This window comes from Diabrotica undecimpunctata, chromosome 4 (genome assembly GCF_040954645.1).
Source record: "Diabrotica undecimpunctata isolate CICGRU chromosome 4, icDiaUnde3, whole genome shotgun sequence".
NCBI classification, from domain to species: Eukaryota; Metazoa; Arthropoda; class Insecta; order Coleoptera; family Chrysomelidae; genus Diabrotica; species Diabrotica undecimpunctata.
The window spans coordinates 160,688,768-160,704,168 of record NC_092806.1 but is presented as its reverse complement, the minus strand read 5'-3'; the positions used below and the strand labels follow the sequence as shown (position 1 = coordinate 160,704,168).

The 15,401-nt window shown below is 34.7% G+C and overlaps 1 protein-coding gene across 8 annotated transcripts in view; it reads left to right on the top strand.

Annotated features, from left to right (window-relative positions):
- Nucleotides 1-15,401, top strand: part of sick (sickie) — a 677,587-nt gene that overhangs the window by 627,435 nt on the left and 34,751 nt on the right. The gene's annotated exons all lie outside the window — the stretch shown is intronic.

The window sequence follows — 15,401 nt, the reverse complement described above, 5'->3', positions numbered from 1 at the left end:
TCTGTGCCCCTGTTGCATCAGTAAATATGCTCTGTTTTTTTTGTCTGTGATGATCTGACATTCTTCGTCAAACCAGTCATTCGTTCTTGTTTTTCTTTCTCTACCTTTTATGCCTAGTACTTCTTTAGCTGCCTCTTTTATGATGTCTCTGCATTCTTCCCACTCTTTATTTAGGTTTTCATGTGTTACTCTGTTTTCTAGTTTGTTGTTTATCTTTTCTTTATACTCTTTATTATTGTTTGCTTCTTTGAGTCTTTCTACCTTGTATCGTTCATGTTTAGAGCCTCTTTCCTTTTTGATGTTTGAAATTCTAGCCCTTACCCTACTTTCGACCAGGTAGTGATCAGAATCCGCATTTGCCCCTCTTCTAGTGCGGACGTTTATTATATTCGATTGGTGTCTCGAGTCTACACTAACATGATCTATCATATTTACTGTAAGTCCATCCGGGGATTTCCAGGTACCTTTGTGTATATCTTTGCGAGCGAAGTATGTGCTGGCAATCACCATGTTAAGTGATCTTGCTAGGTTTATTAACCTATTGCCATTGTCATTTGATTACTCATGGAGACTGTGCCTACCTATTGTGGGTTGGAATTGCTGTTCTTTTCCAACTTTGGCGTTTAGGTCTCCATAGATTATTTTTATATCATTTTTTGGGCATAACTGATATGCGGACTCTAATTCGTCATAAAATTCTTCTTTAATTTCCTCTTCTTTTTCTTCTGTCGGGGCATGCGCATTAATTAGACTGTAGTTAAAGAAACGACCTTTAACTCTTAAAATGCACAGTCTTTGACTAATGGCTCTGAAATCTCTTATGAAACATTTTTCTTTTTTATTTTTTGCCTCCACCCTTTCTTGTCTGTGGCTGATCTTCTCCATGCACGGACTCCTAAAAGGGCTTGTTTCTCGCTGTTTACTGTATCTTCCCAGCGCTTTCTTGGCTTTCCAACCAGTCTCTTTCCCTGCATTCTAGCATTCAGTGCTCTTTTTGGTAGCCTATCCTCTCCCACTCTTATCATATGTCCGGCCCATTGTAATCTTTGTATTCTAGTGAAGTCTGACAGTGGTGCTTCCTTAGAATAGTGGTAATTCCTTATAAAGTTGATAAAGCTCGTTGTTGTATCGACTTCTAAAGATTCCTTTTGAACATATCGAGTTTTGTTTTGGATGTTTCTTTCAGGACCCATGCTTTAAAGCCATAGCTTGCTATTGGTCGAATTAAGGTTTTATAGATTCTCATCTTTGTATTTTGGTGTACATTTTTAGACCGAAATATATGGGAGAGGGCAAAATAAGCTCTGTTTGCCTGCTTTATTCTCTTCCGTATTTCTCCATCTTCTGATCCGTCGGCATATATTTCTTCTTCCAGGTATGTAAACTTTCCAACCGTTTCAATGTCATCTTCATGTATAATGTTTTGTGGGGCTATATTTCTTCTCGTCTGTATCATTATCTTTGTTTTTCTGTGTTAATTTCCACACCCAGCCTTTTTGTTTGCGTTTTTACCTCTGCGTATGTTTCCTGTGCTCCTGTTGATGTTCTACTCATAATATTAATATCATCGCCATAAGCGGCTAGTTGCACCATTCGATTGGACAGTAGGTTTCTTCGTCCAGTTTGCATTTGCCTAACCGCATACTCCAGTGCCAGATTAAACAAAGTTGGAGCCAGCCCATCTTCCTGCTTTAGTCCCTGCGAAATTTTGAAAAAGTCTGTACGGTGGTTTTGTATTTGTACACATGTCTGAGTTTCATCTATTGTGGCTTTAATGGGTCTAATTAGCTTGTGTGGTAATGTATGCTGTACATAGTAGAGAAATTCCACGGTAGTTTTTGCACTGGAGTTTGTCTCCTTTTTACAAATCGGGCGTACCTACTATACTTTTCTTCCAGTCGTTGGGTATTTTCTTTTCTTGCCGTATGTCTTTGATGAGCGCGTGGATGTGACTTGCTAGGTGGTCCCCACCTACCTTATACAATTCTGCTGGTATTTCGTCAACTCCGAGGGCTTCATTGTTTTTTTGGGCCTTAATAGCTTCGAAAACTTCTTCTATGGTTGGAGCTTCTACTTCATTCTCATCTACGTAATTCGTACCCATTTCATCTTCCATGTCTATTTGTGTACCAAGTAGGGTCTGAAAATAATGCTTCCAGGTTTCTGTGACTTTCTGTTCACAGTCACTGATTATTTGCCCACTTTCATCATTACATAGACTTGTTTGGGGTTTATACCCACTTTTTATCTTATGTAGGTATTTGCAAACCCCTCTAATTTCGTTGTTTTTGAAAATTTCTTCCATTTTTTCTTTTTGTCCATTTTCATAGGCTCTTGGTTTATTTCTACATATCTTGTCTACTTTCCGTCTTTCGACTTCAAATGATGTTCGTCTTTCCCGTGTTCTTCTTGTTATATACATTTTGTTTGCTTCATTTCTTTCCTCTATTGCTTGTCTACACTCGTCATCGAACCATTCTCCTCTTCTCGCCTTTTTCTATTCTCTATACCTAACTGCTTCAATTTGTGAGTTATTCGTGATTTTTCGAGCCAAACACTAATTGCAACAAAGATTAGGTGAAATTTTATTAGGTTATTAGCCAAAATAAATTTTATTTAAAAAACACTCGAATATTTTTATTTCTATCGAATTTTTAAATCAAGTATAATTTTTTGATCTCTCCCGTGTAACTTTCTTTATGTCTCGGAAAACGAGCCGCACTCGCTAAAACATTTATACACTTAGGTACGCTCTATATATCTTTTATCATTTCAAGTACCTTCCTACGTGCTGGATTGTTCTAAATATTCCTCCACTCAGTAGATCACTACTTCAGATATAATATAAGAACGGAAATGCTCGTACAAGAGTTTTAAAAGCAACAGACCAATTTTAATCAAGTCGATTTTGTAGTAGGCGTTTTTAAGTAGATCTACTTCTGCTATTTCGGCGTATGAGTGCTGCATCGAAGCGAAGAAGTGTTCGTAAATATGATTTTTGTGTTATAGTAGTGTTTGAATTGTTCGTAAATCAATTTAATATCGTTATTTTATATTTGTCTAGAATGCCTTCTCCACAACAAAAAAATACGCCTTTTAAAGTTGGTATTTAAATAAAAACTATCATTTAAATAGCAATTTTTATACAAACTTCGAGTACAAACCTTTGTAAAACCTTTCTAACCCTAATTTTCTTTTCCTTATCTATTTTCTGTTGCTCTAAGGCCTCTTTTTTTGTCGTTTCAGTAAGATTTTTTTTTAAGTTTCACCTTTTACCGCACAATTTTCCACTTCTAGCTGGTGCCTTCGAAAATGGTCGAACAGCCTCAACAGTAAATAATGGAGAGGTGAAAGTTTCAATAACAGTTGTAGGTTGAGGAGTTCTAAAAGTTCAAGACCTAGTTGATGAACTCTACTACTATATTTTTGATTGTAAAAGAGATCTCAAAAGCCTGGCCCGCAAGTTCAACAATATTATTAATGGTAATGGTCTTACCGGGATGTGAGAGCATCCAATCATTTTGAGCAACCTTATATTTTGCCTTCAATTGCCCCATACCTGCCCCATCTGTGCAATGCGGAGGAAAGGTCACCATTATAATACCATTGGCTTTTGCATAAATAATGGCTTCTAGTGAGCTTTCGTGGTTGTCTAGAAGTAAAATTGGTCCAGTCCCACTACATTTACTGTTAAGCACCAAATGTTCCAGCGTTTTTATAAAAAGCGATGCGTTCATTTATCTACTATTTGGACTATTTACTAATGGACAACCAACTATAAAAGTATCATGGAACCTTGCCTAAGGGAAAATAAAAACTGGTGATACGGTATTACCCGATGCGCTAACAATTCCTACCATTGTAACGAGGTGTCCACACGTTCGTCAGAAACAGCTCGTACCACTTGCTTTATTCTTTTTTTTTTTTGAGATTATGTTCGGAGCTTGAACAACTATCATTACACCAGTTTCGTCGAGATTAAAAATCCTATTTGCAGCAAAAGGTCATTTCTGAAGATCTCGACTATAGTTGTATAAAATTCTAAAAAATTAGTTTTATTGAAACTAGTAGCTCTTAAAAGACTTAGTTTATCTCCCTTTATCTTCTAATATTGCTGTGTTTTCTGGTTTGCGTAATACTAGTGTTGAATGCCTCTTCATAAATCTCTTTACCTAATCCAAGCATATCATTTTATTAGTTACCCAAGAGTGTGGAAACTTTCCTTCTAGCCTAAAAAAAATAAATAATGAAAAATTATTAACATTGACAGCGATGAAGTTTCTTTAATGAATATTCGAAGGCCAATGTGCGTAGAATTTTATAAATCTGATACAAACTGTTCAAATGTACCCCCGTTCAAAGGTACTTCCTCATCCCCTACTATCTATTGAAAACTTATTCAACACACTCGTCATAGACTATTACTTTTCTCTTAAATAACATATAATCTATTTCATTTTTACAATATACCATATACATTACCATTTACCATATTTACCGTATTTATTTGCCCATGTACATTTTGTACCGGGAAATTTTTTTGGGAATTATCAGTCTAAGTAGATGATGTGTCATCCTTTCGGGTGACTATAAATTTATTAAAATGCATTCAACTGAATGTATTTAATATGATTAATAAACTGATTGAATAAATAATAAGGAACAAGATGGTATAAAAACAAAAACACAAACAAACTCTAGATTGTTATATTCATTTTAGCTCATTCCATAGCTGTTCGAAGACGGCTCTGCATACTGAGTACGTATTGACTGTGCTGATGCATCAAATATGTACTTGATACTTAAGCTTCACGCCGTATTAGATAGTAAATTTCGCAATGCGGCAAACGTACTTTGTCTATGACAAAAATGATAATTGAGGGACAAACGAATCAATACTTCGTCGATTTCCACCAAGCGTTCAGACTTAAAAAATGAGCCACTGACAAAAGTTGAGTTTTTCAAAATTTATATCACATTACTTAATTCATCGCCGAAGTTTTTAAAAAGACAGCTGCGTACGCAAAGTGTGCTTCGAGTTAATCCTTGTTTTTTATGTACCGAGAGAGGAACAGCGGGCAGGTGATTGTAATCAGTTAAATTAGATGATTAGTATCCATTTGCTGTTACAGTTAACTTTCATTACCATTTGCCTACTCAACCGATGTTAATGCTGTTGGTAAGGAATTATCTTTACCTGATTATGTAGTTTTTGCATGAAATTACTTGTAAGTTAAATACCGAATGGCTGTTCTTGTGATTTAAATTTACTTAAAGTTCGTTTGGTCATCACTTCACTGGTTTATTTTTGTGCGAATTTCATCAAGTGAATTATTTTTATAAGGGCAGATTGAAAATACAAATAAATCAATATGAGTGTCTTCTATGAGGTTATCCAAAACACACAATTTCTCATATTTAATCAAATCAGTTCAATTTTCTGTAGTTATCGTAATCAGTTATATTACTTTTGCTTCTTGATATTGTTGCTGTATGTCGTACAACTGTTTTGCAACTAAAGAACCCCACGTCTTCTTTTCATTTGGATGGTTTCCAATATTTGCAAGTGCCCTCAACAACTCGCTTTTAAATCACTTATTTGCTCATTTCTCATTCGATGTTTGCATCTTTCGCCTCGTAGCCTATTCAGGTACCTCATCACGCTTGTATTTTACTTTCTATTCCCACAGAGACTACCCACGACCTATAAGTCTAGGTCGATCTGTATATTTCTTTCAGTACATCTTTTTGATCATTTCAGGGGTTTGATACAAGAAGTTTGTTCTTCTAATTCCTCCTCTATACAGTTGCTGGCATTATAACAGAGTAAGATTCCACAGGTACTACCCACCACTCTTTATCATTTCAAAGGTTTGTGATATGAAGTTAGTTCAGCTGTTAGCGTTATACCAAAGATGCTCATAGTGTTGCATCATTAGTTGTTCGTTAACGACTTTAGGGCCCTCGCTCCTAGGCAGTCTCTCAAACCCCGATGACTTGCGCACTAGGCAGCCAAGAATCCCTGGTTGCGGCAGCCACTAAAACGCACCTGTTGCACCGGGAGGCCGCAGCCAAAGAGGTTATTCTGAACGAAAATGAATATGGCTGCCTTCAGTCTCCGTGCACTTGGATGTTGAAAGCCGCAACACGATTTGGAATATATTTTCTGAAGAATACAGTGATCTAGAAGTGAAAAAACGATTAAACTAACATTCAAGTATAGAGTATAAAACATCGATCTGGGAATCTAACATCCTTAAAACAGATTTGAAATAAGCCCTTTGAGTGACGTTCTAAAAGCAGTGGATGAATCCACTGAAAATTTGCATTTTTACGAGATAAACGGTAAATAATTATGGCCTCTTGCACATCTATATCGCTTAAGAAACGGACACAACTGGCCGTCGATTAAGCGGTATGTTTTATTCATCTGTTATCATTTTGGAAACAAAAGTTTTTATCTTCCATAAGGTCTCATAAGTTGTTTTTTTTTAATAGAATTGTACCAAAATCTTCCCTTATTATTTATATCTGGTTTCATACATTGTTTGTCATAAATAAAATATATTATACATTTTAAAGTAGATGACTTTAAAATGATATTACAATATTGCTGATTCGCGTTCCTGAGGCGACTTTTTGTAAGATAGTTCATTCGATTACATGAAATCAACTTCAACTTGACTTCGAAAACAGTTTTAGCCATGTCTCAGTTTATTCCATTTTATCTTGTATCACCTTTTCCGTTGGCGTAATAATTACGCACACATTCTTAGATGCATAGAAGTTAATAACTGTTAATCAGGAATCAAGAATGATCTTAGTATTAATCCTCAAACCGCTTAAACAATATATTAACCATATAGTCCAAAGCCGTTTGTTTACGTTCAATAAATGCCTATTTTAGCAGCATAAATATTCTCCTGATTTTATTACCATCCACTTAACCATAAGCTAAAACTTTCTGATAATATCGACTAGTCATTCTTCACTTCTTATATTAAATAATTCTCGGTTCTAGTCCGTAAAACCGCGCATTTATAATAATTATGGGCCGTCGTTAAGATAAGGAGTCCATTAGCCAAATTGATTCCGGCCATTTTATTGTACGATGGTGTTAAAATGTTTTGATAATCGATCTAGTTGTGTAATACAACAATAAAGTATTCATAGTTTTTAACGCGATTTTAAAAAGAACTCGTTGAGGCTGGAGATGAACAGTTATTTTACAAAGTGACACTGATGATGAGTTGGGTCACACTGAAGATGAAAACCATAAACCATACATCGTTTTGACTAACTTGTGCTATTTCATATAGTCCAATAAACAAAAAGTAAAATGTAATTCCGTTTCAGAACGAATCCTTGAAAAATTTGCTGGATATACATGTCATGTATTACAATTTTATTTGACTGACTGGCCTAATTAAATATCGTTTGCCTTCGAATCCTGCTGGCTTGATAAGTGTTGTGTGAGGATCTTGTAATGTTCTTGAGGATCTCGCAAATATCCAAGTCTTGGACGTATAATTCTGCAGTTGTTACAGAGAACATTAATAAAGTCCTCAAAATCGTTTTGGCGATTGTAAATTTAATAATACGAGATGGTAGTATGTCTTTGGAGGTATTAGAAGGAATTTGATATGACAAGTTGTCAACGAGAAAGTTGTGTTAAAGGTGGATGCCGTATTTGCTCACAGAGTGTTGTTTGCAACGGTTTATGCGCAATAAAATGAATTCTGGCGTCAATATGTGACGTTCATATCGACAAAACGAACACATTATCTTAAAGAGAAGAAGATCTATTAAGAGCGAATGTAGCTACCATGTATCAATCAATATTCTTTATTTCATCTGACTTTTACAAGTATTGAAATGCGTCAAATACAATCTATGGCCAGTAAAAACTATAAGTACATAAAAACAGTTAACATAAAAACATATAAAACATACACAAAAACATACAAATTGTTAAAAAGATGCCTGCAAGTATTCCTCTAACGAATATAAAGTGTTTACCAGAAGTAAGTCCTTAACTGTTCTTTTAAATACATAAATATTTGACTCTTTAACATAATTAGGTAATTTATTATACAAACGAACGCATGTTGGGTAAGGACCCTTGCCTACAACGGTCAAGTGACGAACAGGGGTCACCAAATCATTTCTGTAAAGAAAATTGTAACCACTCCTTAAGGAAACATCATTTCTGCAAATAAAATTGCATCTATGTGACTTTAAATAAACAACATAACTGAAAATATACAGCGAAATTACAGTTAAAATATGTAATTGTTTAAAAACTGGTCTACAGGAATTAAAGCGCCTTCTAAACGTCATGGTACGAATATATTTTTTTTTTTTTTGAAGAACAAGCACCTCAATAATTCGCGAGAAATTTCCCCTACAAACTAAGCAATATTGCAAAATTGACTGTACATGAGCAAAACAGTAAAGTTTTAAGATATCTAGGGAGACAAAATTCCTAAGTTGCCATAGAACATAGTGCACAGACAATCTTCCCACTTAATATAATCAACGTGAGAGCTCCAAGACAAATTAGAATCCAGGTAAACACCTAACAACTTAGTGGAATGGCTATTTACCACTGACCCATTGTCAAGTTTTACTAATGGACTCATCTGCATAGTAGAAAAAAGGTTACCATATTGGTTGGTCTTTGATCCATTTAAGATTAGGGCATTATTTAAACAGTAATGAGTCATACTTTTTACAAGACAGTTTGCTTTTTGTATTACATGAAACAAATTATTGGAATTTAGTGCAACTGTGGTATCGTCAGCAAATTGAGTGACATAACAGCCTGATTGCTATTCTACTCGAACACTTATTGCATCAGAAAAATTATCTAATGGATTCGGAACCAAACATGTTGCGCTATCGTTTATCAGTTGATTTAAATCATTGACGAAAATCAAAAATAAAAGAGGGCCAATGATACTTCTTTGTGGACCTCCGGAGAGGACACTTTCTTCTGAAGAAAATATTATATTCCCATCACATCACCACTATGATAAAGTTTTTCCAGCAGTATTGGATGATTTACAGTTTCAAAAGCTCGTGCTAAGTCAAAAAATAAACAGATAACTTTATTACCCTTATTAAAGTTCGAGAAAATATGATTGCACAGCGCTAGTAGTGCATCTTGCACACTTGTGTAGCGTTTGAAGCGTTTGAATTGAAGCGTTTTCAATAAGCAAAAAACACGACTTCGCCATATCGTAAATAAATTATTAATTTATGAAACAGTAAGTCCTTACTTTATACTCAACACTAGTGTGAAATTAACTATATACAAATGTGATATTATTTATGTAGTCCATAATTCTCGTAATTATAAAGCGATAATGACATTTCTTCTAATCAAGATTAAATAAAAACAATTCCCTAAAAGAAGCAACAACCTATCCAGTTAAGTTTTTCCTGATATTCCCTCGGTTTCGGAAGTATCTACACGGTAGCTACGTGACAGCAATAAAATCAAGAGATTCGTGTAATTTCTATTCCGCAGATGTGTTCAATCGAATGCGTCGATCCATCGATAATGTTTTAATTAAAACGCATTTACATAATTCATGGTTTCCGAGAATTTTTATGCGATGCAACAAGTTGGTTACAAGTCGTCGCTAATTCAGACGTTTTCTTCTCTCATTTGTCTCAATTAACCAGGTTTTTACTATTTTTGGTATATCGGGTAGTTCAGAAGTGGTTTTTGAAGTGTTGCTTGTATTAATAACTGGTTGTGTTATTTTTCTATGGCCAAGTAAGGAGAAGTAGTTGATTCGAAATTTCGAACTTGATCTACTGCGTGAGAAATACAGACATGTGGTAGCATGGATTTAAAGATAAATAACAAATACTTAACAAATTTGATATTAAAGGGTTTATACAGTAGAACCTGGCAAATCCGAACCTCCCTAATCCGAACCAACGGAAAAAATTAAAAAATTCACGACAAAACTTAAAAATCATGTTTAGTATACAGAGTAAAACCTGAAAATTGAACAATGTAGGATTAACAAGACTTTGAAATTTAAAATTTTTTAAAAATGAATACGTAATTTATACGTAATGCTTATAAAGGTTAAACATTAAATTCCGTCGGTTATTTTGTAGTCAAATTGAGTCCAAAAATATTGTCCACACTCTTGCTAAAACGTTTGCAGCTCTAAGGCGCATTCTTAAAGAAGTCGGTCACTTTCTTCTGACGGGGGTGTAGCGACTTGACGCAAAGATGTTAAGCCATTTACGCATTAACGTTACATCAATCGGTAACACAGCAGAGCTTTGCTCCAGGTAACGTAGTGCCACATCTAGACCTTCAGTAGCATCTGCGTGTGACACTTGAGTTGGCAGGAAAACTTCTTCCTCGCTTTCTTCATGTTCATTAGGGTTGCCTTGAGGTTGAAGCAAGTCTACAATGTCTTCATCCGTAAATTCTTGGTACCCATTATCATAAGCTTCAATCCTTTCTGCGATTATATATTTTTCTGCGTTTTCACATCCTGAAAGTTATAGTACGACTTGTAGGAGGTCATCTTACAATGGAGCTTCTTCAAATTGTAAATCTGACCACAACTTCTTCCATGATTCTCTAATCAAAGTCTCAGGGCAGTTGTAGCAGACCTCAGCCACCCAATTAATGATATCTTTTACGGTGATTTTTTCAGGTTGGCAGTAATGGAGCTTTCCTAACCTTCTAATACAGTTATGTGGTAGGAAAACAGCTTTAATTTCATCACATATAAGTTCCTTTACTTTAGGGTGTGATGTAGCATCGTCTAAGAAAATTAGGGCTTTGTTATAAAGCTCCACTTCCGTATTGAATTTCAAAATGGATGAAACAAATTGTTTTTCAAACTGTTCACTATTCATCCATGCTTTCCTTTGGGACCTAGTTATAAACAGACAAATCATTCATGTTAACGTCTTTCAAAGCTCGTGATTTTTTAGATTTGCCAATGACCATTAACGGTATTTTGTTGATTGCTGCAAGGTAACAACAGGCGATAACAGTCAAACGTTGCTTATTCATTTTAAAGCCAGGCGCCCACGCTTCTTCTTTTAAGGCCAGACTTTTGGTAGGCAGTGGTTTGAAATTTGAGATGGGCAGAATATATCGACGAACTGTTCGATAATGAAAGAGGAGATTTGGAGCACATAGAACTTACGTCAGAAGAAATAGGTCCATATATTAAAAAAGAAGAAATCTTACACGCATTAAAAACAATGAAGAGTGGGAAAAGCCCTGGACCTGCTTCCCATAGAAATCCTAAAAATTCTAGGTGAGAAGCACATTGATGTTTTAGTGACACTCTTGAACCAAATTTATAGTTCAGGCGTATTACCCAACGTCGATTTTTATTTGTCTCCCCAAAAATAAAAACGCAAGAGAATGCAGCGATTGCAGGACCATTAGCTTGGTGTCACATGTGTTAAAGTTACTACTAAAAGTCATCCATAACCGAATATATCACAAACTGGACCTAGGAACGCGTGAAGCTCTTTTTCACTTAATATACTGATACAAAGATGCCTGGACATTATTGATTATAATAAAGCATTCGATAAAGCACTGTATGAACAATTACTTAATGAATGTCCTGAAATCAAAGAAAATTGACTACAACGACCTCAGGATCATATCAAATTTATACTTTAAACAGCGAGCAAAAGTACTTGTTAACGAACAGCTGTCAGAAGAAATTGAAATTAGACGTGGAGTGAGACAGGGATGCGTATTGTCGCCAATTCTTTTTAATGCCTACTCCGAAGAAATCCTGAAAAAAGCTCTTGAGGGTGAAACAGCTGGAATAAAGGTAAATTGAGTTCCCATTAACAACATTAGATATGCGGACGACACTGTGATCTTAGCCGAAAATATTGAAGATATTCAGAGACTGGTGACCAGAATATCGAAGTATGGACAAGAGTACGGTCTAGCAATGAACGTCAACAAGACGAAATTTATGAGAATATCAAAACTCAAAGAAATAACGAGAATCTCCTAATAAACGGAACTAACGTCGAACAAGTGGACAAATATACATATCTTGGAACAATGATTTACTTAACAAATGATTACATTCAGATCAAAATCAGAATAAAAAAGGCTAAAGGCAAAATGAGAAGAGTGCTATGTACAAGGGATTTAAAATTGGGTTGGCGAGGTGCGATGTTTTTTCGACTTTGTTTTATGGAATGAAATCTTGGACCTGCGACGTCAATGAAAAAACTGGAATCATTCGAGTTGTGGGTGTATAGAAGAATTCTAAAAATATCGTGGACAGAACACGTCACAAACAAAGAGGTTCTGAGAAGGATGAATAAAGAAATAGAAATTTTAAATACAATTAAAACAAGAAAATGGGAATATCTCAGATATATTACACGTGGAGACAAACACAGCTTGCTCCAACTGATTATGCAGGGAAAGATCCAAAAAAAGAGAAGCATAGGGAGACGTAGAATGTCGTGGCTGCGCAACCTGATAGAGTGGTAAAGATGTACATCAAATGAACTTTTCAGTGCAGCTGTCCCAAAAGTCCGAATAGCTATGATGATTGCCGACCTCCACCGCGGAGATGGCACTTGAAGAAGAAGATTTGAAATTACTCTACCGACTAAAATTGGACTCTTGGCAATAAACTTTCTTTCTGCACTACGTGTGGCCTAACGTTCGCAAAAATACTCTAGCAAATGTATTTTTACAAAATTTTGGAATGTGTTTAATTCGTAGAACAATTTTAAGATTTCATTTTCTATGGCACGTTTGACGATTCACCACACGGTATATATTACACCAACCATATGCTATGTACAAGATACATATTACTTAATTTCACATATTGCGAAAATAGATATTATTTATTAGTTAAAAAAAGACAAAGCACTTCTTTGTTTCTTAATTAAGTAAATTACATGTTAAGCTAATAGGTCTTCTTTTATTTGGAGTATAATTACAACAAAGATAATTTATAGTTGTGTTCAAAGCATACCATACAATTTGAAACATTTATCCACAATTTTACGAACCAGATGTAAGTTATGAGTCTCTTATTAATGAACCAAGTGGTACATCAACAAAAAACAACTGTTTTAAATTTCTTCTATATTTTTTAAGTGTTTTGTAACTAGTAATAGTTTTAATTTTATTATTAAACACTTTATAGATTAGAAACAATTTGTATAAAATTAGTAACGCCTTCTTCTTCTTCATTCAAGAGATTAGGCAGCTTTTGCTGATTGTTCCTTTATAAAACTTAAGTCCATCTCTTCAAGGGGGACTCCTATCGTTTCTTTCAGTTTTTAATTTCATATTTTTTGTTGTGTTCATTTTTTTGCTACTTTATTTTTTAATCGGTCTATTAAATATTTAGTTATCTTTCGTCTTCAGTTCTGTGTTTATCAAGTGTTGTAATGTCTTTAACTCCTCCAAGAAATATTATTTCTGTGGAAGAGTTATGTCTTTGCGCCATTACCCTCCTTTCACGTCCATATAACAGAGTAGGTGCGGCCATTTTTCCTTCTAAGTTTTATCGTTTCATGCTGTGTTCTTCAGTGTTCTGTGAATTTTTCTACATATATATTGAAACCTGGCAATTGCTTTTATCAATATCTTTTTCCAAACTTATGTAACATCTTTGTTTTAGTTCCTTTTTGCTATATTGGTGCTAACAGTACGCAATTTATTGGTCTTGAATTGGGGATTGGTATCCAAATAAATATTGGTTCAAAACAGTTGATAATAAACATTTATGTACACTTGGATTCTCATTAATTAAAAATATATTATAGGCTCGTTAATATGACTTTTATGAACCACGAAATTGACTGATAGTAAATTAAATAATTTAGATTAAAAAGCTACTTAAAATAAAGTGAAATGTGAACTCTAGTGCTTTAAAAACAAACAATCGTTCATCTGTGATAGTGAATCCAAAAATAATGGCTCTTCAAAAACCTTGGCATCCTCAAAACACAAAACCCAATGCCATTGTTCCCCACTAATAAGAATCTCCATTTGTCGAAAAAGTAACTTTCAATTAAAATAAACAAATTCAAAATTATACGATGGAACAATGACCAATTCCGTCATGCCTGTATCGACGGTATACGACGGTTTTGCAACCATCCGTAGACCTAGAATAGGTCCTCCAAGAAATCCACCACGACCTCCTTCCTTAGCCAGCGTTCCAGAAGATTCTACGGGAATCTCGCAAGTTGTTAACGGTTTTACTACCTTAAACGGGCACTACAGACATTCCACGGGTTCTGGAAACGGTCTAAATGGCTTTCACAGCTACAACGAATTGAGGAATACTTTGAATGGCTTCCACAGCAAGTCACTGGAAATGAAAAATGGTCTGAACGGCTTCCATAGTAAGTCCACAGATTTCAGAAATGGTTTTAATGGGTTCCATTACACCGACAAGGATGCTGTTAATGGTTTGAATGGAAGTTGTGGTTGCGTTTCGCCTGTTGGTAATCCTAGCGTTCCTTGGTGGGAATTGGCGACGAGGAAGAGTAGATACAAGTCTTGCCCAAGCCTAGAAATTAATGTAAGTACACTTTGTTTACGATTTGAAAAAAATGTATTTTTTTTTCTTGTACAGCTTCGGATCATTATTTCTTGTAGCAGATTGGTGCATAAAATCATGATATTTGCTTTTATTTCTGTTGATAAATTTGTATCTGTTTTTGAATGTGCCAGTTATGTTAGTTATAATTCATTCGCTTAGCTGGGGCATATTTTGACAGATTCATTGTCGGAAACCTACAACACAACAATTCCTACTTTTCGGTATTAATAGCTCAAGTATCCTACTATTGCAGACTTCTTTCTTTAAAAAAAGAAGAATTATTCTAAATAGTGGAAATTATAAACTAAACCCATCAAATTTTGGGTAGTATATATTTAAAAAATATATTTTAGTTGTTATAATTTAACATAACTATTTATTATATGGTGCAGATAAATAAATATTGATTGTTGGTAATTCGCAAAGTTCTATTTTATTTACTATTTAGTTTGTTTACTATTAATATTGGTTATGAGTACGTGTGCTTGGTTGTATAGTAATTTCCAGCCTCTTTTAGTCTGTCAAAAAGTAACTAACTTCGCAAAAAATAATTACTAAATTTACTAGACAGTTCGGACTGGAAATAGCCAACCGAGTATACTAGTACTTCATTTCTGTTCTCTGACACTAGCGATTTTTCTGGTAATGTTTACCGATATAATATCAGAAGAACTGGTACCTATATATTATCTTATTTCTTTTGTCCACTGTTTTCATTCAAAGTGACCAATTTTTCATCAAAAATTACCTCTCTCGATTTCTCTAATTTCTTATTTTATCTACACCAAATGCGGTCAC